The sequence below is a fragment of the Eleutherodactylus coqui genome, chromosome 12 (genome assembly GCF_035609145.1).
Source record: "Eleutherodactylus coqui strain aEleCoq1 chromosome 12, aEleCoq1.hap1, whole genome shotgun sequence".
Taxonomy (NCBI): Eukaryota; Metazoa; Chordata; class Amphibia; order Anura; family Eleutherodactylidae; genus Eleutherodactylus; species Eleutherodactylus coqui.
The window spans coordinates 127,375,255-127,398,241 of NC_089848.1; the positions used below are offsets into that span (position 1 = coordinate 127,375,255).

Genomic DNA, 22,987 nt, shown 5'->3' on the forward strand with positions numbered 1-22,987 from the left:
TGAAAGACAAATGTTTTTCACATGTCAGGAAATTGAGGCTTGTAAGATGTTACGCTCTAGATGGCGCCAGAAGACTTCATTATAAAGTCAGACGACCCCGGTTATAATATCTTAAAAATATAAAAAATACAATAAAAGGATAAAATTATATCTTTTTGGATGCTTAAATTGGGGAAGTTGAGGGATCAAACACAACCCGATGAGTTGGAAGGCAATTGGTCACTAGAACAGACCTTTCACCCCAGGAGTGTATAGCACATCCTACCCGAGAGAATCAACATCCACTAGCAGTCCTCGGACTGCTCGGATCAGGGAAATGCAGTAGATATAGTATATCTTGACCTAGGCCCAGTGTGGTTCAACATTTCTATAAATGATCTAGATGAGGGGATTGAGGGAAAACTGATCAAATTTGTGAATGACACAAAGCTAGGAGGGATAGCTAACACTAGAGAAGATAGCGGATTCAAAAAAAATCTAGACACGCTTGAATAGTGGGCGGCAACTAACAGAATGGTATTTAACAAGGACAAATGCAAAGTCCTACATCTGGGCAAGAAGAATGAAGAAAGCACACACAGAATGGGAGGAATTGGGCTAAGCAGCAGCACATGTGAAAAAGACTTGGGTATACTAATAGATCATAGACTGAACATGAGTCAACAATGTGATGCAGCAGCCAAAAAGGCAAACACAATTCTGGGATGTATGAAGAGAAGCACAGAGTCTAGATCATGTGAGGTCATTATCCCCTCTACTCTTCCTTAGTCAGACCTCATTTGGAATACTGTGTCCAGTTCTGGGCACCCCACTTTATACAAGACATAGGCAAACTGGAGCAAGTTCAGAGAAGAGTTACCAAGATCGTGAGCGGTCTGCAAATCATGTCCTATGAGGAACGGTTAAGGCCGGCTGCACACAACTGGATTTGCTTTGTGGAATTCAGAGCAGGCGTCCGCATCTGTGTTCCGCAGACAATACCGTCCATAGCATGTTGTGGAAAAGCGCTTTTCCTGCACATGAGCGGAAATCAATTGCAATTTTCCGCTCGCGGAGGAAAAGTCGCAGCATACTCTATTTTAGTGCGATGTCTGCATGGACGGCTTCCATTGAAGTCAATGGAAGCCTTCCGACCCATGGCCTGTCCGCAATTAGCACTGCAGACAGGTCATGGAAAATCTGTACTGTGCATGTCCGACGGTGAGCCGTCCAGACTAGTGATGAGCAAGTATACTCGCTAAGGGCAATTGCTCGAACGAGCATTGCCTTTAGCGAGTACCTGCCCGCTCGAGACAAAAGGTTCGGGTGCCGGCGGCGGGCAGGGAGCTGCAGGGGAGAGCGGGGAGGAACGGAGGGGAGATCTCTCTCGCCCCGCTCCCCCCTGCTGACTGCCGCTACTCACTGCTCTCCCGCACCAGCACCCGAACCTTCTGTCTCGAGCGGGCAGGTACTCGCTAAGGGCAATGCTCGCTCGAGCAATTGCCCTCAGCAAGTATACTCGCTCATCTCTAGTCCAGACCATACGCAGCACAGGTAAAGAAGAGAAAAGACAGGGTCACCGGCCTGGCCCAGGGTCGGATTCTGCTGTGGGAGCCCGCATCTGGAATTCGACCTGGTCGTGTGCAGCCGGCCTAAAAGAACTGGGAATGTTTAGCTTGCAAAAAAGAAGACTGAGAGGAGACTTAATGTCTACAAATATCTGAAGGGATGATTTAGTGATCTACATTGAGTAGGGAGTTGGACCCGATGACCTTGGAGGTCCCTTCCAACTCTACCAGTCTATGACTATTACGGCAAAAGCCTGCAGAGGGGCAGCAGGGTGTACCTTTTGACTGAAGTCCAGGTGGCCCATGCAGTAGGGCTGCTCACACCCAGACCTCAACATGTCATATGACGGAGGAATTAAATGACAGAGCCCACACAGTTATGGATTCATCCTTGCATCCATGGGAAATTCACATGATGATGATCGCGATATCAGGCCTTGATTCGCGGCCTGATATTGCACTCACCTGTGTTAAGTCAACCCTAGGCTGCTGTTAGGCTATGGGCGCTGCGATGCGAGAGCATGCACAAAGATAGAACATGCCGCAACGCACAAATCCTGTGCAATTTTCTCACCCGTGTGAAGGCGGTCTTGTGGGGGGGAATCACACGGCGAGTTTCTCACATTTTGTGAGCTGCGAGAACTTACAAAACTTGCACTAAAAAAGAGCACGTTGTGTTCAATGGGCCTCGTTACATGTGGGATTTGTGTCTTGCAGTGACGCTGGGAGGTGGGATAATTGCAGCAGGTGCTAAGTCCACAGTAATCTTACCTATTGTTTCCATTGGATGAGAAAAAAAATGGCATTGTGCTTGCATGTTCTTCCGAGCTTCATGCCAGTGCGATTTTTAATTTCTCCTATTGAAAATACATGCAGTTTCCATGAGTGTGAAGATCGCACGTTCAGCAATGTAAAGAGATTTTCTTGCAACTTGTAAATCACTCGCAATGAACATCGGCCTGATATCGCGCTCGCCCACGTGAATGCACCCTAAGCGCCCCTTCACACGGGCAAGAAACTCGTGCAAGATATCTGTGTTGCAAGGCACACAAATGTCGCACAAATATGAAACCCATTCTTTTGAGTGGGTTCATTCACACTTGTGACATTTCCCTGCAGGGCACCGTGTTGCAATGCAGTGCGGGAAACACATTGCAGCAGGTCCATTCTTTTTGCAATATAGCCCATTGCTTGCAATGGGGCTGGCGGTAGCAGAACAGCCCCTATTAAATCAATAGGAGAAGATCGTGATCCCCTGCTGCGGCTATGACAGCTGTGGGGGTGGGGGATTTCTTTAGCCCTGCAGGGATGCGAAGCGGTCGCATCCCGGGGTTTCCACATGTTTTCAATGGGGCCGGTGGCAGCAACGTCAGGGATGAAGGGAACCCCCGCAGGGATGCAAGACTGTTCCATGAGAAAACGCCTTGCATCCAGGGGTTTTCAGATGGATTGCGTGGGTGATATCGGGCCGTGAATCACATGATATCGCCCTCGCCCGAGTGCAGGAGCCCCAAGTGTGCTGTTTCATCACTTTTATATATATTGTCATGCGCTGTTTCTGCTAAAAGAGGCGCCTGTTCCAACTTTTCCTTGAAGGTTTCTTCAGTGAAGAACTGGTAAAGCATCACTGTGTGGCACGCTCTCTTCTCTCCTCCGACACCTCGGCTCACCCCCCCCCCCCCTCCCGCGAGACACAAGCTTGTCACATTACTGGCTGCATGTACCGGTGAAAGAATAGACTTCAGTATAAGTCAGCTGTGACTGCGACTCAATTTATGTTGGGTGTTGCACAGAATTTATATCCAGATCTCTCTTTGGGCTGCGACCGCACAGTCACTTTGGTTGGGACACAGATGACACAGCCAAAGATGGCAGTGTAGCCCGGAGACCTCACAATCTAAATGAAGTCAATGTAGTTGCGTTGTGGCTCACAAGTAGCCATGATCAGGACTCGCCAGTTGCAGGCCAAAACACAATTACATTGACTTCTGTGAGATTGTCAGACGCCAGGAGTAGCGACACGAGACGGAGGCACGAGCGAGCGGGGAGCTGAAGGGGACAGAGGAGCAGCTCAGCAGCCGAAGCAGGTGCGGGGGCAGCGGCAACTGAAGCAGGCACGGGGGCAGGAGTGTCCAGTGGGACCGGAGCGCAACAGCGCAGCAGCCGGCGCCAAGAGGCCACCAGGAGTTCAGCGGAGCAGCTGAGACAGGAGGGCAGAGTGAGCGGCCGCCGGGACGCATATTAGTAGTTTACACTGCGGTTATTCCTGCTGCCGATTCCAGCCAATGAGGTGGCTGGAATCGGCACCATGTGACCTCCCATTGTGCACGAGCAGTACAGTTCAGCTGCCGTGCACGATGAGAGCTGTGCCCGCGCCTCACGTGACCGGTGACGTCACCGGTACTTGAATTTGCCCGCGAATTCCGAGCCTACAGAGGAAGCTGATGGTTGGAGCCTTTTATACTACTTTCAACGTGGTGAGTACCTACCTGAGATTAATGTGCTGTGTGCTGCTGTGTGGTGAGTACCTATCTGAGATTAATGCGCTGTGCGCTACGTGTGGTGAGTACCTACCTGAGATTAATGTGCTGTGTGCTGCTGTGTGGTGAGTACCTACCTGAGATTAATGCGCTGTGCGCTACGTGTGGTGAGTACCTACCTGAGATTTATGCGCTGTGCGCTACGTGTGGTGAGTACCTACCTGAGATTAATGCGCTGTGTGGTGAGTACCTACCTGAGATTAATGCGCTGTGCGCTGCGTGTGGTGAGTACCTACCTGAGATTTATGCGCTGTGCGCTACGTGTGGTGAGTACCTACCTGAGATTAATGTGCTGTGTGGTGAGTACCTACCTGAGATTAATGCGCTGTGTGCTGAGTACCTACCTGAGATTAATGCGCTGTGTGGTGAGTACCTACCTGAGATTAATGTGCTGTGCTGATGTGTGGTGAGTACCTACCTGAGATTAATGTGCTGTGTGCTGCTGTGTGGTGAGTACCTACCTGAGATTAATGCGCTGTGTGGTGAGTACCTACCTGAGATTAATGTGCTGTGTGGTGAGTACCTACCTGAGATTAATGCGCTGTGTGGTGAGTACCTACCTGAGATTAATGCGCTGTGTGGTGAGTACCTACCTGAGATTAATGTGCTGTGTGCTGCTGTGTGGTGAGTACCTACCTGAGATTAATGCGCTGTGTGGTGAGTACCTACCTGAGATTAATGCGCTGTGTGGTGAGTACCTACCTGAGATTTATGCGCTGTGCGCTACGTGTGGTGAGTACCTACCTGAGATTAATGCGCTGTGTGGTGAGTACCTACCTGAGATTAATGCGCTGTGTGATGAGTACCTACCTGAGATTAATGCGCTGTGCGCTACGTGTGGTGAGTACCTACCTGAGATTAATGTGCTGTGTGCTGCTGTGTGGTGAGTACCTACCTGAGATTAATGTGCTGCTGTGTGGTGAGTACCTACCTGAGATTAATGTGCTGCTGTGTGGTGAGTACCTACCTGAGATTAATGCGCTGTGTGGTGAGTACCTACCTGAGATTAATGCGCTGTGTGGTGAGTACCTACCTGAGATTAATGCGCTGTGTGATGAGTACCTACCTGAGATTAATGCGCTGTGCGCTACGTGTGGTGAGTACCTACCTGAGATTAATGTGCTGTGTGCTGCTGTGTGGTGAGTACCTACCTGAGATTAATGTGCTGCTGTGTGGTGAGTACCTACCTGAGATTAATGTGCTGCTGTGTGGTGAGTACCTACCTGAGATTAATGCGCTGTGTGGTGAGTACCTACCTGAGATTAATGCGCTGTGTGGTGAGTACCTACCTGAGATTAATGCGCTGTGTGGTGAGTACCTACCTGAGATTAATGCGCTGTGTGGTGAGTACCTACCTGAGATTAATGCGCTGTGTGCTGAGTACCTACCTGAGATTAATGCGCTGTGTGGTGAGTACCTACCTGAGATTAATGCGCTGTGTGGTGAGTACCTACCTGAGATTAATGCGCTGTGTGCTGAGTACCTACCTGAGATTAATGCGCTGTGTGCTGAGTACCTACCTGAGATTAATGCGCTGTGTGCTGAGTACCTACCTGAGATTAATGCGCTGTGTGCTGAGTACCTACCTGAGATTAATGCGCTGTGTGCTGAGTACCTACCTGAGATTTGCGCGACGCCACCTGACGCAACCTGTCTTTTTTTGCAGATTTGTGCGCTACGTGGGGAGACGCAGCCACCCGAGATTTGTGCGCTTTTTTTTGCAAACTTACGTGTGGAGAGGATCCTGACGTTTGGACGCGTTTTGAGAAGAATTTCGCTTCGCTTGCACACAAGCTGACATAACTCGTCGAGGTAAGCTGCTGCATCTGCTAAAATTTTCATTGCGTGCATCTGCTCATACGTGCTTATTTTGCGCATATTTGCAGGTTTTCGTGTGTACGTGTATATATAATATATGATTCTTCTGACCAGGTTGGGGGAGTAGTGGTCAATGTAAGTGGGTAGAGCGGATCTAGGGATCAGTAATACTGGTGTGATGTGACTGTTAACCTGCTGATTTTTCGTTATTTCCTGCAGATCTGACGTCCTTGAGAATGGGAAGGCTGGCGGACAGTGAAGAGACCCTCGACGTTCAGCAATCTTGAAACCCTTCGTTTTATGGACTGCTTTTTGCCGGTGACTCACCTTTTTTTTTTTTTTTTTATAAGCTTTTTGGAGTATCCTGAAAAACTGCGCAATATTTTACACCGATTGAGTAAACAGAAAAGATCCCCAAACACAGCGGCCTTTGGTTTATCAGGGAATGACACTTGGTGTAAAATCCACATTTTTAATAAATAATAAAACGTGATTTGAATTTGTTTTACCTTATTTATGTTTTCAGGCTCCTGATTACCCACGCTGTAAGGCCGGCTGCGACGAGCTCCACCATGGAATTCCGGGGCGGAGCCCATCACGGCAGCCCCAAGAGACCCCAATACTTACCTCTGGTTCCGGAGTCCCGCATGACGCCTCAGTGCGCATGGGTAATAGAGCGTGAGACGCACCGCAGCGGCATGTGACGCGGCTGGCGGTAGGCGTAGAGGCGGTTTCACGCTATTTTCCGCTGTGCTACAGCGGAAAATAGCGTGAATGGACGGCTTCCACAGACTGCAATGGAAGCCGTCCGCGCGTATACCCGCGGCATTTTACGGTGCGGAATTCCGCTGTGAAATTACGCACCGTAAGCATTGAGCTATTAGGTTGAATACCGTGTTTCCCCGATAGTAAGACACCCCCCGATTTTAAGACGTATCGGGGGTTTCAGGGGGGGTCGGCCAATGTAAGCCGTACCCCGAAAGTAAGACATATGTCTTACTTTCGGGGAAACACGGGGGTATTGCCGCCTCCCTCTCATCTACGGTAGCTGCGCGCCGCCTCCTGCCCACTTCCGCGCCGCCCCCCCTCCATACGTCACCGCGTCTGCCGCCTTTGGCCTCATGTCCACGGGGAAAATCAGGCCCGCTACGGATTCTCCATGTAGAATCTGCAGCGGGTCCCTCCTGCCCCGCGGACATGAGCGCTGAAAATAGGAATAAATCAGAATTAACTTACCTCTCACACGCTCCGGATACTTCCTTCGCTGCGGCGTCATCTTCTCTCGTCGCGGCCGGATCTTCTTTCTTCGGCTCGGCGGATGTGCATGATGACGTCGGTGACGTGCCCCGCACATGCGCCGGGCCGAAGCAAAATGATCCGGCCGCGACTGAGAGAAGATGGCGCCGCGGCGAAGAGAAGAACCAGAGCGTGTGAGTACAATTTGATTGTGTCCCGCGAGACCCGCATGAAAATGGAGCATGGTCCAGATTTTTTCATGCTCCGTTTTCCAATATAAGACATACCCCGAAAGTAAGACATAGTGGGGCTTTTGGGGATAAAAAGAAAGTAAGACACTGTCTTACTTTCGGGGAAACACGGTAGACACGTCTGTGGGAAGGAGCCTTAAGGCCTCATGTCCACTAGCAAAATGGAATTGCGGTTTCCGCAGCGGATTTGCCCCTAGGGAATCATTGGCCATCCCGTCCATTAAACTGATTTTTGCACCCGCGGATGGAATTTTAATAGAATTGCGTTTTTCATGCGTGGGAGAAAAAACCGCGGCATGCTCCATTTTACCGCGGATCGGCCACATTGCTATCACATTGACAGCAATGTGTGCGTATATCTGCATGAAAATTATACAATTGAAAGCCGATTCTACGCGGATTGTATTTTTCCAGTGGACATGAGGCCTAAGGCCGCCTGCAGACGGCCGTGTCGCATCCAGCTGCTCGCAACGGGACCCGACCTGAGCGCCTGCAGAGAGCAGTGCGGAACTCGCCCACTCCCGCAGCTCTGTCTCATGTGCCAGCAGACGCCACATGCGCAGAGCCGGCAGCCAGCGAGTGGCGTTTCTGTACGGGGCTCTGCGAACCCCGCACAGAATTAGAGCATGGCGCGGTTTGTTTTCTGCGCGTGATTGCGCGTAGACAAACCACGGCCTTCTGCATAGGATTGCGTATTGAAATGCAATCCTATGCAGGCGTGTACAGCCGGAAATGTACGGTGCTGCGTCTGGCATAGACTGAAGTGGCAGCGGTGCGCACTCGTCATCAGCTGATTGGCAGGGATTCTGGGAGGCAGATCACCACTTCACTGCGCATAGATCATCAGTACTGGAGTCCCAGGGAACACTTTTAACCCCTTGCCACCGCAGCACGTGAATGTATGTATATGTTAGGAAGCAGCTTTCTGGAATGGACTTGCATCTACATCCTACAGATCTGAGCCCACACCATCTACTGCTGAAGACTGTTGCTAATGACAGTTGGCCTCCCGCAGCCACAGAGGGGATGGGTGAGACAGATTCCCGCTGTTAACCCTTTCCAGTCCAATGTCGGGCCTGCCCCGACATCATAATTTCCCTCCAATGTCGGGGCAGGCCCGACACTGCAGTGCAGGAGTGGATCTGCAACCGATCGTCAGGCACATCGGGTGCAGATGCACTCCTGCACTGGTCCTCATCGAAGACCCCCGAGGAGAAGGCAGAAAGGGATTTTAATCCTTTCTGCCTTCTCCTTTACACATTACTTAGCGCTATGTAATGCATAGATTCTGGCCGGCGATCATGTGACCGCCGGTGTTACCTGACCCCAGCAGTCACATGATCGCCGAACCGGGAGGCAGAAGGAGAGTACTGAAGACGCCGGACAGGTAAGCAGGTCCCTCCCTGCACCCTCCTGAACTCTGTCAGCTCAGGAGGGTGCAGGGAAAGTGTATTTTTTCTCACCCATTCTCCCCAGAACCAATTTATTTGGAGCTGGGGAGAATGGGTGAGAAAAAATAAGTGGATTGGAAAGGGTTAATGCTTTGCATGCAACGATTGCTCTTATTTCATTAGGTTTTTGTATGTAATCAGATATACTTCAGTCTAAGCCGACCTGAGTATAAGCCAAGGTACCAACTTTTACCCCAAAAACCTGGAGTCAATTATTGACTTGAGTATAAGGCAAGGGGTAATATTAGGTACCTCGGCTAACACTGGGATCGGCTATACTCGAGTATGCATTGTGGCTGCTGCTACAGGCCAAGTGGGCAGTATTGTCCGGGTCTCCTGAACTCATGGTTAGTGTGGGGACTAGCGGTATAACCAGGAGCTTAGAAGTTCGCCCGCTAGCTTCACGTTTTGTCTACAATGTCAAGTAATACCTGTTCTTTATAATCAGCCTGTTAGTAGTGGTTGCATTTTTGGCTTCTGTATGCAGTGTTTTCTATCTCTGTGTATTCTGTTCCGTCTCTGTTATATGCCATGCGTGTGTCCTGTTCTGTGGCTCCTAGGATCAGCTATGGCCCAGTTCCGAAGACCGCTGGGCCGCCCTCTTATTTGGGGATGTATATGCTTAGGTTGGGCCACTGTTGACACCCCCCCCCCCCTCTTTAGCACAGGGTTAGTTGCATGGATTCCATGTGAATCTCCTGTGTTTCCTGTGTGCATGTATACTACTAGACTACTAGTCCTTTGGTCACGATGGTGTTGGCAGTCTGCTCAATCTGCCCACACGATCATAACAGTCTGTTCAGAAAGCCACATAGTACTGATTACATTTTGGGTCCCATTTGTGCATACTAACATAACATTAGGGCCACAATGGGTACATTTCTGAAAACAATACAAACAGGGGTATCCATTTTGGGGTGTCAGTGCACATGAAAATGATGATTTTTGGTGAAATAAAGCCTTATTATAATTTTTTTTTATCATAATTCCATTAATTCCTGAAAATGTGTGATCTAAATACTCCTGACACCACTCAGTGAACACAAAGGGGTGTACTTTGTAAAATAGGGCCATTTTAGGGGGTATGTATTCGGACACCCACGAGCCTTTGCAATCTTGGCTCGGTGGAGGAAAAAGGATTTAGCAAAATGAGGAAAAATGAGGTTCAACTTGAATGTCTCCAAAATGGTTCCAAACAAAGGATGTTTTTGCAAATGTGCGTCCAGAATAAAGTGAACAGATGGAAATATGTTGGCAAAGATGTGTAGAGTATGCTTGCACATATGAGATAACATTTGCAAATGTTAAAAAATTACAATGTCTTCAAAACTGTCAATATTCTTAATTTTAATTAATATACACAACTTCTAACTGCCCATTTTTACCACTTAAACGAAGTACAACAAGGCACAGAAAAAACAATGTAAGAATCACTTCGATTTGCAAACATGCCCATCTTGAAAGCGTCCTACTGAGCCAACATCTAGGACCGTCAGTCTCTGCTGCTTCAACAATGATTGTGAGCAAACGCAGTGTGGTAATCTTGAAATAACTTATCAGCTCACCTGTAAAGAAGAAGGAAAAAAAGTTTGCAAGAAAATAAATAAAAGCTTAGTCTATCCAAAAATACCCCCCCAAAAAAAAAGGTGAGTCACCGGCAAAAAGTAGTCCATAAAACGAAGGGTTTCAAGATTGCTGAACGTCGAGGGTCTCTTCACTGTCGGACAGCCTTCCCATTCTCAAGGACGTCAGATCTGCAGGAAATAACGAAAAATCAGCAGGTTAACAGTCACATCACACCAGTATTACTGATCCCTAGATCCGCTCTACCCACTTACATTGACCACTACTCCCCCAACCTGGTCAGAAGAATCATATATTATATATACACGTACACACGAAAACCTGCAAATATGCGCAAAATAAGCACATATGAGCAGATGCACGCAATGAAAATTTTAGCAGATGCAGCAGCTTACCTCGACGAGTTATGTCAGCTTGTGTGCAAGCGAAGCGAAATTCTTCTCAAAACGCGTCCAAACGTCAGGATCATCTCCACACGTAAGTTTGCAAAAAAAAGCGCACAAATCTCGGGTGGCCGCGTCTCCCCACGTAGCGCACAAATCTGCAAAAAAAGACAGGTTGTGTCAGGTGGCGTCGCACAAATCTCAGGTAGGTACTCACCACACGTAGCATTAATCTCAGGTAGGTACTCACCACACGTAGCGCACAGCGCATTAATCTCAGGTAGGTACTCAGCACACAGCGCATTAATCTCAGGTAGGTACTCAGCACACAGCGCATTAATCTCAGGTAGGTACTCAGCACACAGCGCATTAATCTCAGGTAGGTACTCAGCACACAGCGCATTAATCTCAGGTAGGTACTCAGCACACAGCGCATTAATCTCAGGTAGGTACTCACCACACAGCACATTAATCTCAGGTAGGTACTCACCACACAGCACATTAATCTCAGGTAGGTACTCACCACACAGCAGCACACAGCACATTAATCTCAGGTAGGTACTCACCACACTGCGCATTAATCTCAGGTAGGTACTCACCACACAGCAGCACACAGCACATTAATCTCAGGTAGGTACTCACCACACAGCACATTAATCTCAGGTAGGTACTCACCACACAGCAGCACACAGCACATTAATCTCAGGTAGGTACTCACCACACAGCAGCACACAGCGCATTAATCTCAGGTAGGTACTCACCACACGTAGCGCACAGCGCATTAATCTCAGGTAGGTACTCACCACACAGCGCATTAATCTCAGGTAGGTACTCACCACACAGCGCATTAATCTCAGGTAGGTACTCAGCACACAGCGCATTAATCTCAGGTAGGTACTCACCACACAGCGCATTAATCTCAGGTAGGTACTCACCACACAGCGCATTAATCTCAGGTAGGTACTCACCACACGTAGCGCACAGCGCATAAATCTCAGGTAGGTACTCACCACACAGCGCATTAATCTCAGGTAGGTACTCACCACACGTAGCGCACAGCGCATAAATCTCAGGTAGGTACTCACCACACGTAGCGCACAGCGCATTAATCTCAGGTAGGTACTCACCACACAGCACATTAATCTCAGGTAGGTACTCACCACACAGCAGCACACAGCACATTAATCTCAGGTAGGTACTCACCACACATCAGCACACAGCACATTAATCTCAGGTAGGTACTCACCACACAGCAGCACACAGCACATTAATCTCAGGTAGGTACTCACCACACAGCAGCACACAGCACATTAATCTCAGGTAGGTACTCACCACACAGCAGCACACAGCACATTAATCTCAGGTAGGTACTCACCACACAGCAGCACACAGCACATTAATCTCAGGTAGGTACTCACCACACAGCAGCACACAGCACATTAATCTCAGGTAGGTACTCACCACACAGCAGCACACAGCACATTAATCTCAGGTAGGTACTCACCACACAGCAGCACACAGCGCATTAATCTCAGGTAGGTACTCACCACACGTAGCGCACAGCGCATTAATCTCAGGTAGGTACTCAGCACACAGCGCATTAATCTCAGGTAGGTACTCACCACACAGCGCATTAATCTCAGGTAGGTACTCAGCACACAGCGCATTAATCTCAGGTAGGTACTCACCACACAGCGCATTAATCTCAGGTAGGTACTCACCACACAGCGCATTAATCTCAGGTAGGTACTCACCACACAGCGCATTAATCTCAGGTAGGTACTCACCACACGTAGCGCACAGCGCATAAATCTCAGGTAGGTACTCACCACACAGCGCATTAATCTCAGGTAGGTACTCACCACACAGCAGCACACAGCACATTAATCTCAGGTAGGTACTCACCACACAGCAGCACACTAATCTCAGGTAGGTACTCACCACACAGCAGCACACAGCACATTAATCTCAGGTAGGTACTCACCACACAGCAGCACACAGCACATTAATCTCAGGTAGGTACTCACCACACAGCAGCACACAGCACATTAATCTCAGGTAGGTACTCACCACACAGCGCATTAATCTCAGGTAGGTACTCACCACACAGCGCATTAATCTCAGGTAGGTACTCACCACACAGCGCATTAATCTCAGGTAGGTACTCAGCACACAGCGCATTAATCTCAGGTAGGTACTCAGCACACAGCGCATTAATCTCAGGTAGGTACTCACCACACGTAGCGCACAGCGCATAAATCTCAGGTAGGTACTCACCACACGTAGCGCACAGCGCATTAATCTCAGGTAGGTACTCACCACACAGCACATTAATCTCAGGTAGGTACTCACCACACAGCACATTAATCTCAGGTAGGTACTCACCACACAGCAGCACACAGCACATTAATCTCAGGTAGGTACTCACCACACACAGCGCACAGCACATTAATCTCAGGTAGGTACTCACCACACTGCGCATTAATCTCAGGTAGGTACTCACCACACAGCACATTAATCTCAGGTAGGTACTCACCACACAGCAGCACACAGCACATTAATCTCAGGTAGGTACTCACCACACAGCAGCACACAGCGCATTAATCTCAGGTAGGTACTCACCACACGTAGCGCACAGCGCATTAATCTCAGGTAGGTACTCACCACACAGCGCATTAATCTCAGGTAGGTACTCACCACACAGCGCATTAATCTCAGGTAGGTACTCAGCACACAGCGCATTAATCTCAGGTAGGTACTCACCACACAGCGCATTAATCTCAGGTAGGTACTCACCACACAGCGCATTAATCTCAGGTAGGTACTCACCACACGTAGCGCACAGCGCATAAATCTCAGGTAGGTACTCACCACACAGCGCATTAATCTCAGGTAGGTACTCACCACACGTAGCGCACAGCGCATAAATCTCAGGTAGGTACTCACCACACGTAGCGCACAGCGCATTAATCTCAGGTAGGTACTCACCACACAGCACATTAATCTCAGGTAGGTACTCACCACACAGCAGCACACAGCACATTAATCTCAGGTAGGTACTCACCACACATCAGCACACAGCACATTAATCTCAGGTAGGTACTCACCACACAGCAGCACACAGCACATTAATCTCAGGTAGGTACTCACCACACAGCAGCACACAGCACATTAATCTCAGGTAGGTACTCACCACACAGCAGCACACAGCACATTAATCTCAGGTAGGTACTCACCACACAGCAGCACACAGCACATTAATCTCAGGTAGGTACTCACCACACAGCAGCACACAGCACATTAATCTCAGGTAGGTACTCACCACACAGCAGCACACAGCACATTAATCTCAGGTAGGTACTCACCACACAGCAGCACACAGCGCATTAATCTCAGGTAGGTACTCACCACACGTAGCGCACAGCGCATTAATCTCAGGTAGGTACTCAGCACACAGCGCATTAATCTCAGGTAGGTACTCACCACACAGCGCATTAATCTCAGGTAGGTACTCAGCACACAGCGCATTAATCTCAGGTAGGTACTCACCACACAGCGCATTAATCTCAGGTAGGTACTCACCACACAGCGCATTAATCTCAGGTAGGTACTCACCACACAGCGCATTAATCTCAGGTAGGTACTCACCACACGTAGCGCACAGCGCATAAATCTCAGGTAGGTACTCACCACACAGCGCATTAATCTCAGGTAGGTACTCACCACACAGCAGCACACAGCACATTAATCTCAGGTAGGTACTCACCACACAGCAGCACACTAATCTCAGGTAGGTACTCACCACACAGCAGCACACAGCACATTAATCTCAGGTAGGTACTCACCACACAGCAGCACACAGCACATTAATCTCAGGTAGGTACTCACCACACAGCAGCACACAGCACATTAATCTCAGGTAGGTACTCACCACACAGCGCATTAATCTCAGGTAGGTACTCACCACACAGCGCATTAATCTCAGGTAGGTACTCACCACACAGCGCATTAATCTCAGGTAGGTACTCAGCACACAGCGCATTAATCTCAGGTAGGTACTCAGCACACAGCGCATTAATCTCAGGTAGGTACTCACCACACGTAGCGCACAGCGCATAAATCTCAGGTAGGTACTCACCACACGTAGCGCACAGCGCATTAATCTCAGGTAGGTACTCACCACACAGCACATTAATCTCAGGTAGGTACTCACCACACAGCACATTAATCTCAGGTAGGTACTCACCACACAGCAGCACACAGCACATTAATCTCAGGTAGGTACTCACCACACACAGCGCACAGCACATTAATCTCAGGTAGGTACTCACCACACTGCGCATTAATCTCAGGTAGGTACTCACCACACAGCACATTAATCTCAGGTAGGTACTCACCACACAGCAGCACACAGCACATTAATCTCAGGTAGGTACTCACCACACAGCAGCACACAGCGCATTAATCTCAGGTAGGTACTCACCACACGTAGCGCACAGCGCATTAATCTCAGGTAGGTACTCACCACACAGCGCATTAATCTCAGGTAGGTACTCACCACACAGCGCATTAATCTCAGGTAGGTACTCAGCACACAGCGCATTAATCTCAGGTAGGTACTCACCACACAGCGCATTAATCTCAGGTAGGTACTCACCACACAGCGCATTAATCTCAGGTAGGTACTCACCACACGTAGCGCACAGCGCATAAATCTCAGGTAGGTACTCACCACACAGCGCATTAATCTCAGGTAGGTACTCACCACACGTAGCGCACAGCGCATAAATCTCAGGTAGGTACTCACCACACGTAGCGCACAGCGCATTAATCTCAGGTAGGTACTCACCACACAGCACATTAATCTCAGGTAGGTACTCACCACACAGCAGCACACAGCACATTAATCTCAGGTAGGTACTCACCACACATCAGCACACAGCACATTAATCTCAGGTAGGTACTCACCACACAGCAGCACACAGCACATTAATCTCAGGTAGGTACTCACCACACAGCAGCACACAGCACATTAATCTCAGGTAGGTACTCACCACACAGCAGCACACAGCACATTAATCTCAGGTAGGTACTCACCACACAGCAGCACACAGCACATTAATCTCAGGTAGGTACTCACCACACAGCAGCACACAGCACATTAATCTCAGGTAGGTACTCACCACACAGCAGCACACAGCACATTAATCTCAGGTAGGTACTCACCACACAGCAGCACACAGCGCATTAATCTCAGGTAGGTACTCACCACACGTAGCGCACAGCGCATTAATCTCAGGTAGGTACTCAGCACACAGCGCATTAATCTCAGGTAGGTACTCACCACACAGCGCATTAATCTCAGGTAGGTACTCAGCACACAGCGCATTAATCTCAGGTAGGTACTCACCACACAGCGCATTAATCTCAGGTAGGTACTCACCACACAGCGCATTAATCTCAGGTAGGTACTCACCACACAGCGCATTAATCTCAGGTAGGTACTCACCACACGTAGCGCACAGCGCATAAATCTCAGGTAGGTACTCACCACACAGCGCATTAATCTCAGGTAGGTACTCACCACACAGCAGCACACAGCACATTAATCTCAGGTAGGTACTCACCACACAGCAGCACACTAATCTCAGGTAGGTACTCACCACACAGCAGCACACAGCACATTAATCTCAGGTAGGTACTCACCACACAGCAGCACACAGCACATTAATCTCAGGTAGGTACTCACCACACAGCAGCACACAGCACATTAATCTCAGGTAGGTACTCACCACACAGCGCATTAATCTCAGGTAGGTACTCACCACACAGCGCATTAATCTCAGGTAGGTACTCACCACACAGCGCATTAATCTCAGGTAGGTACTCAGCACACAGCGCATTAATCTCAGGTAGGTACTCAGCACACAGCGCATTAATCTCAGGTAGGTACTCACCACACGTAGCGCACAGCGCATAAATCTCAGGTAGGTACTCACCACACGTAGCGCACAGCGCATTAATCTCAGGTAGGTACTCACCACACAGCACATTAATCTCAGGTAGGTACTCACCACACAGCACATTAATCTCAGGTAGGTACTCACCACACAGCACATTAATCTCAGGTAGGTACTCACCACACAGCAGCACACAGCACATTAATCTCAGGTAGGTACTCACCACACACAGCGCACAGCACATTAATCTCAGGTAGGTACTCACCACACAGCAGCACACAGCACATTAATCTCAGGTAGGTACTCACCACACAGCAGCACACAGCACATTAATCTCAGGTAGGTACTCACCACACAGCAGCACACAGCACATTAATCTCAGGTAGGTACTCACCACACAGCAGCACACAGCACATTAATCTCAGGTAGGTACTCACCACACAGCAGCACACAGCACATTAATCTCAGGTAGGTACTCACCACACAGCAGCACACAGCACATTAATCTCAGGTAGGTACTCACCACACAGCAGCACACAGCACATTAATCTCAGGTAGGTACTCACCACGTTGAAAGTAGTATAAAAGGCTCCAACCATCAGCTTCCTCTGTAGGCTCGGAATTCGCGGGCAAATTCAAGTACCGGTGACGTCACCGGTCACGTGAGGCGCGGGCACAGCTCTCATCGTGCACGGCAGCTGAACTGTACTGCTCGTGCACAATGGGAGGTCACATGGTGCCGATTCCAGCCACCTCATTGGCTGGAATCGGCAGCAGGAATAACCGCAGTGTAAACTACTAATATGCCGCCGGGACAGCGGGTGACGTCACCAGGAGGAGCGGAGGAGCTGAGTATCTACCTCTGTGTGTGTTTGTGAGCTGTGTGTCTTCTGTGTATCTGGTTAGTTGTGTCTTCTGTGTGTGTGTGTGTCTGGGGGTCTAAGTGTTTGTGAGGGGGAAAAAAAAAAAAAAAAAAAAAAAAAAAAATAATTTTGACTGTTTGCGCATAAGTGTCAGCGGGTAAGAGGTTGCGCGAGAGAGGCAGCGGGTGAGGGGTTGCGGCAGCGGGTGAGGGGTTGCGGCAGCGGGTCAGCGGTTGCGGCAGCGGGTCAGCGGTTGCGGCAGCGGGCCAGCGGTTGCGGTAGCGGGTCAGAGGTTGCGGTAGCGGGTCAGAGGTTGCGGCAGCGGGTCAGAGGTTGCGGCAGCGGGTCAGAGGTTGCGGCAGCGGGTCAGCGGTTGCGGCAGCGGGTCAGCGGTTGCGGCAGCGGGTCAGCGGTTGCGGCAGCGGGTCAGCGGTTGCGGCAGCGGGTCAGCGGTTGCGGCAGCGGGTCAGCGGTTGCGGCAGCGGGACAGCGGTTGCGGCAGCGGGACAGCGGTTGCGGCAGCGGGTCAGCGGTTGCGGCAGCGGGTCAGCGGTTGCGGCAGCGGGACAGCGGTTGCGGCAGCGGGACAGCGGTTGCGGCAGCGGGACAGCGGTTGCGGCAGCGGGACAGCGGTTGCGGCAGCGGGACAGCGGTTGCGGCAGCGTGTGAGCGGAGTGTGAGCAAGGCTATCTTCACTACTTCCACAAGTAAATTGTAGATCCCCATTAGGATGAGCTCCATGCCTGGCAATGTCATCCAGTGTGCTACTTGTGCAATGTATGCGGTCCTTGATCAGCCGATCGAGGGTGCATACTGTTGCGCAAGATGCATGCACGTTGCAAATTTAGAAGCCCAAATTCTGGATCTAAATGGGCAACTGGCAACACTGAGAGCCATTGACATCATGGAAAGGAGTTTGGTGCTCACTGAGCAGACACTCGCTGGGGTAGAGGCGGGGGCGGATGGTAGTACGGAAGAGCAGGGGGAGCAGGCAGTCAGCTGGGTGACAGAAAGAAGGAGGGGTAGAGGGAAGAGAACCAGGGAGGCTAGTCCTGAACTGGCACAACCCAACAAGTCTGCACGATTGGCAGATGAGGGGGATGCCATTACAGAGCCAGCACCGCTGCAGCACGACACGCCCTCTGAACGCCAGGGGGATGACTGCTCCAGTGAGACAGGGACGGGGAGCGCAGGGCAGGCTAGACAGGTTCTAGTGGTGGGGGACTCAATTATTAGGGGGACAGAGAGGGCAATCTGCCATAAAGACCGGGATCGTCGAACGGTGTGTTGTCTTCCTGGCGCTCGAGTTCGACACATCGCGGATCGGATTGACAGGTTACTGGGAGGGGCTGGTGAGGATCCAGCGGTCATGGTGCACGTTGGCACCAATGAACAAATTAGAGGTCAATGGAGGGCCCTCAAAAATGATTTCAGGGACTTAGGGTCCAAGCTCAGGGCGCGGACCTCCAGGGTAGTTTTCTCGGAAATACTACCTGTACCTAAAGCCACACTAGAAAGGCAGCAGGACCTTAGGGAGGTAAACAAGTGGCTCCGGAGTTGGTGCAAGAAGGAGGGATTTGGGTTCCTGGAGAACTGGGCTGACTTTGCGGTCGGCTACAGGCTCTACCGTAGGGACGGGCTGCATCTAAATGGGGAGGGTGCAGCTGTGCTGGGGGAAAAGATGGCTAGAAGGCTGGAGGAGTGTTTAAACTAGGGACTGGGGGGGAGGGTAAAATGAGAAATAGTGGGGTAGTCAGTGTAACTAGCGATCCGGGTCCAAGCAAAGGGAATGGGGGTCGAGCAGGGGGTGGGGTTAGTACAGTTAGAACTGACAGATCAGCCATAAGTACGAATAGCAACAAAACAAATTTAAAAAACAAAAAAAATGAAATAAATTGTATGATCACGAATGCACGAAGTCTGATCGGTAAAGTGGGCGAGCTTGAAGCGAGAATGACTGATGAAAACTATGATATGGTCGGAATTACTGAAACATGGCTTGATGATAAGTGCGATTGGGCGGTGAATTTGCAGGGGTACAATCTCTTCAGAAGAGACCGAAGGAACCAGAAAGGGGGAGGGGTATGTCTGTACGTCAAATCGAACTTGAAGCCGAGGCTACGGGAGGATATAGGGGTAGGAGACGAACAGGTGGAATCTCTGTGGGTAGAAATACAGGGGGGAAAAAACAACAAAATCCTGATAGGGGTCTTTTATCGACCACCAAAAGCAACAGCAGAAACTGAAGACTTACTACTAAGGCAGATAGAGGAGGTGTCAAAACGAAACGAAGTAATTATCATGGGGGACTTTAATTACCCAGATATAACATGGGAGAACGAAACCTGCAAATCTCACAGGGGTGATAAGTTCTTGAGAGTAATTAAAGACAATTACCTGAACCAACTTGTGCAGGAACCAACAAGAGGGAAAGCCATTCTGGACCTAGTGCTAACTAACAAACCGGAACGTATAAAGGGGGTGCAGGTTGAGGGGCACTTGGGGAACAGCGACCACAATATAATCAACTTCCAGCTGTCAATCAATAGGATGCCTTATCAAGGAGTAACAAAGAAACTAAACTTTAGTAAAGCAAAATTTGATGAGCTTAGAACTACTATCGGTAACATTAATTGGGACAACATCCTCAAAAATATCAGTACGGAGGAAAAATGGGAAGAGTTCAAAAGGATCCTAATCGCCTCATGTGAGCAGTTCATTCCCTTCAGAAATAAAAGTAACTCAGCTAAAAGGAAACCAATGTGGCTCGACAAGACGGTACGAGGGGCAATAAACGAAAAGAAGAAAGCGTTCAAACTACTAAAGCGACAAGGCAGCGAAGAAGCGCTAAAATCATACAGGGAAAAAAACAAAATATGCAAAGATACGATTAAAACTGCCAAAGAGGAAGCGGAAAGACGGATCGCAAAAGAGAGCAGAAACAACCCGAAGCTATTTTTCAACTACATAAACAGCAAAAGGATTTGCAGGGAGAGCACTGGCCCTTTAAAAAACAATGCAGGAGAAATCATTGATGATGACGAAGGGAAAGCAAATCTAATAAACAGTTTCTTCTCAAGTGTGTTCACCAAAGAAAAGGAAATGCCACACGAGGAGCAGAGGAATAAAACAAACCCCTCACAAAATATCACATACCTAACGCAGGAGGAGGTGCGGAAGCGTCTAAAGAAAACTAAAATTGATAAATCACCGGGCCCAGATGGATTACACCCAAGGATACTAAAGGAACTAAGTGACGAGATAGCTAGGCCGCTATACCTTATATTTCTAGACACTATCAAGACTGGAGTAGTACCATTGGACTGGCGCATTGCCAACGTGGTACCAATCTACAAAAAAGGGAGTAAAAGTGAGCCTGGTAACTACAGGCCAGTAAGTCTCACTTCAGTAACGGGAAAAATTTTCGAGGGGATTCTGAGAGACGCCATCAATGAGTACCTCAAGGAGATTAAGGGAATAACTCCTCACCAGCATGGATTCATGAAGGGTCGCTCATGTCAGACAAATCTGATCAGTTTCTACGATGAAGTAAGCTCTAAGCTGGACCAGGGAGAATCTATTGATCTTGTATATCTGGACTTCTCTAAAGCCTTTGACACCGTGCCACATAATAGGCTAATATACAAAATGAGGCAGCTCGGACTGGGCGAAAACGTGTGTAAGTGGGTAAAAAATTGGCTCAACGATAGAAAGCAGAGGGTGGTAATAAATGGTTCGTACTCTGATTGGACCACAGTCGCTAGCGGGGTGCCACAGGGTTCAGTATTAGGCCCCACTCTGTTCAACATATTTATTAATGACTTGATAGAGGGGCTGCACAGCAAAATATCAATATTTGCAGATGACACAAAATTATACAATGTAATTAATGCAACGGAGGACAATATGTGGCTACAAACGGACCTGGATAAGCTGGGGGCTTGGGCAGAAAAATGGCAAATGAAGTTCAATGTTGAAAAATGTAAGACTATGCACATGGGCAAGAGGAACGGATGTCACGAATATTCACTTAATGGGGTACCACTAGGGAAAAGTGATATGGAAAAGGATCTGGGGGTATTAGTGGATAATAGACTAAACTGGAGTAACCAATGCCAGTCAGCCGCTGCAAAGGCAAATAAAGTCTTGGGGTGCATCAAAAGAGGAATAGGGGCGAAGGACGAGAACATCATCCTCCCACTATATAAGGCACTTGTCAGACCTCACATGGAATACTGCGTACAATTCTGGACACCGGTGCTCAGGAAAGATGTCACAGTGCTTGAGGGGGTTCAAAGAAGAGCGACTAAACTAATACATGGAATGATGGGACTGGAATACCCAGAGAGGCTATCCAAATTGGGACTATTTACTCTAGAAAAAAGAAGGTTAAGAGGCGACCAAATAACCATGTATAAGTACATGAGGGGACAACACATGGATCTCTCCCGCGATCTGTTTACACCCAGGACCTCGACGGTAACAAGAGGACATCCGCTACGATTAGAGGAAAGTAGGTTTCATCACCAACACAGAAAGGGGTTCTTTACTGTAAGAGCAGTTAGACTGTGGAACTCTCTACCGGAGGAAGTGGTGATGGCAAAATCCATAGAGGAGTTTAAAAGGGGACTTGATGTCTTTCTGGAGAAGAAGGATATTACAGGATATAAATATTAGGTTAAGTGCAATCCTGGAATATAGGCAGGTAGGAACTATTAGGGGTTGATCCAGGGAACAGTCTGATTGCCATTAGGGAGTCGGGAAGGAATTTTTTCCCCAAAAGGGCTAATTGACTTCTGGCCTTGGGGTTTTTTGCCTTCCTCTGGATCAACACAGTAGGATAGACAGGCTGGACTAGATGGACAATGTCTTCATTCGGCCTTACATACTATGTTACTATGTTACTATGTTACTATATTGCAAGGTCACACGGCACTCTGCAATCGTTAGCTACACAACCTGTGTCGAGGCCAAAGCTAAAAAAAAGGTACGCAAGATCAAGTTGAGGACATGTTGCACACCGTTTTCGGTTGCATTACTTGCATACAATTCTATGTCATGTGACTAAAAAATGTATGATATTGTTACATGTGTATATTTAGCTAAATGATTATTATTGTAAGGCAGCAACGAGTGAGTCTGGTGGGACGGAACCGGAAATGTCTGTGCGTAATTTCTGGTGGTGCAGTTCAGTTACAAGTGAGACATGGAGATACGGGGAATAGCGCTCCCATGAGGAAGGGATGGGAGAAGTTGCTGAAAGCATAATAGACCAGAGACCGAGACGAGAAAGGATTCCAGGGTTGGGAACCAGAGTGAAGTTCTGAGCTGCTCAGTATCTGGTTCTGGCAGAC

At 48.9% G+C, this 22,987-nt stretch overlaps 2 long non-coding RNA genes across 3 annotated transcripts; one reads left to right on the plus strand and one right to left on the minus strand.

The window, feature by feature from the left end:
- The first annotated feature begins 3,799 nt into the window (after positions 1-3,799).
- LOC136586510 (uncharacterized) lies at positions 3,800-6,418 on the plus strand. The gene is made up of 3 exons (XR_010787303.1): positions 3,800-4,024; positions 5,754-5,899; positions 6,125-6,418. It is a non-coding gene; the product is annotated as an uncharacterized lncRNA (long non-coding RNA).
- Positions 6,419-10,165: 3,747 nt separating this feature from the next.
- LOC136586503 (uncharacterized) lies at positions 10,166-17,582 on the minus strand. Of its 2 annotated transcripts, none has more exons than XR_010787300.1 (4): positions 17,337-17,582; positions 10,823-10,968; positions 10,499-10,597; positions 10,166-10,408 (listed from the first exon to the last, which is right to left on the minus strand). It is a non-coding gene; the product is annotated as an uncharacterized lncRNA (long non-coding RNA). The 2 variants fall into 2 exon arrangements; XR_010787301.1 differs by lacking the exon at positions 17,337-17,582 and adding an exon at positions 11,529-11,556.
- Positions 17,583-22,987: the final 5,405 nt, after the last annotated feature.